This window comes from Propithecus coquereli, unplaced genomic scaffold, assembly GCF_000956105.1.
Source record: "Propithecus coquereli isolate 6110/MARCELLA unplaced genomic scaffold, Pcoq_1.0 Scaffold390, whole genome shotgun sequence".
NCBI lineage: Eukaryota > Metazoa > Chordata > Mammalia > Primates > Indriidae > Propithecus > Propithecus coquereli.
Window position 1 is genome coordinate 1,442,404 of NW_012149619.1, and position 1,859 is coordinate 1,444,262.

Genomic DNA, 1,859 nt, shown 5'->3' on the forward strand with positions numbered 1-1,859 from the left:
AGATGAGATCACTCATCAATAAGTATGGCCAAATCCAGTAAACTAGTTTTCCTTTTAATTAAAATAGAACATACAGGTAGAAAAGTACAAAAATATAAATTTACAGCTCAATTAATTACCAGAAGACAAAGACATTTATATAACGACTGTCCAAGTCAAGAAATATTAATAGAATATTACCAGCACCTAAGAAATTCCCCTTGGACCCACCCCTTCCAATCTATATCCATACCTCCCTCTTCCCCAGATGATTATTATTCTGTTTTTTAATGGCATTCTTTGGTTCTGCCTGGTTTGAAACTTTGTAAAAATGGAATTACCCAATAGATATTCTTTTGAAACAGGTTTTTTTCACTTAACACTTCGTGAGATTTATCTATTCTGTTCGTATAGCTGTGATTTATGTTCATTGCTATATATTCCACTATATGAATATATCACAATGTATTTGAATCATTGAGTTTTCAGTCTTGGGTGATTATAAAGAAAATCACTATGATTGTTCTTATACATGTCTCTTGGTACATATGTGCATACATTTCTGTTGGGTTATTCCCAAGATTGTAATTGTTAGGTCATAGATTATGTGTTTGTTTAACTGTAGTAGATAAAGTTTTTTTTTTCAAAGCACATTTATCATTTTATATTCCCATGAGCAGTACATGAGAACAGTTACTATATATCCTTGCCAGCACTTGTTATTAGTTTTTAAAATTTTAGCCACTTGGTGTGTAAGTTTATCATTGTGGTTTTAATTTACATTTTCTAAATGATTAATGATTTGAGTGCTTTTTTATATTTTTATAGGCCATTTTGATGTCTTTTGTGAAGTGCCAGTTCAAATCTCTTGCTGTTCCTCCCTCCCTTTCTCCTGTGTCTCTTTCACGCTTTCTCTTTCCTCCTTCTTTCCTTCCTCTCTCTCTCATTTCTTTATTGATTTATATTTTTTTTTTGCAGGAATGTTCTGTATGTGGAACCTTTTTCAGTTATATGTGTTATAAATATCTTAGAAATAAGATGTGTCTTGTTTTTGAAAGTCTCAGTCATATCTTTTGATGAATAGAATTCTTAATTTCACTGTAGTTCAATTAGTCTTTTCCTGTATTATTTTTGGTTTTGTTTTGTTTTATTTTTGTTTTTGTATCCTGAGAAGCTTTTCCCTATGCCAAGGTCAAGAAGATTTTTTTTTTTATGTTATTTCCTAGCAAAAAAGTTTCTTTTTCTTCCAGATGAGTATCCAATTGACCTAGCACTGTTTGTTGAAAAGATTTTTCTTTCCCCAAAGTGACATGCATTGCCAATTTTGTTATAAATCAAGTGTCCACATACATATGGGTCAGTTTCTGGGCACTCTGTTCTTTTTCTTTGATCTAATTATTAGTCCTTATACCAGTGCTATGCTCTTTAATTATTCTAAGTCTTAACATCCAGTTAAACAGCTTTTCCCACTTATCCTTCCTCCAGAATGTCTTGGCTAATCTTGACCTTCGGTATTTACATAGAAATTTTGAAATCAGAATTCATCAATTTCCACTAAACCTTCACCCCCCTTCCACCTCCTCCAAAAAACCAAAAAACAACCCGGGCATTGATATCTTTACAATATTAAATTCCATGATCTCCCAGCAGGATATATCCCTCCATTTATTTAGGTTGACTTTAAATACTCTCAGTAATTTATATATGTGTGTGTATAGTGTTGTTCATCCCTCATTAGATTTATTCCTTGGTATTGATATTTTTAATGCTCTCATAAAGTTTTTTAAAAATTTAATTGCCGGCTGGGCACGGTGGCTCACGCCTGCAATTCTAGCTCTCTGGGAGGCCGAGGCGGGCGGATTGTTTGAGCTCAGGAGTTC

The 1,859-nt window shown here is 33.0% G+C and overlaps 1 protein-coding gene across 1 annotated transcript in view; it reads left to right on the forward strand.

The window, feature by feature from the left end:
• The window catches only part of KIAA0753 (KIAA0753 ortholog), a 62,989-nt gene that overhangs the window by 18,829 nt on the left and 42,301 nt on the right, over positions 1–1,859 (forward strand). The window lies entirely within an intron of this gene.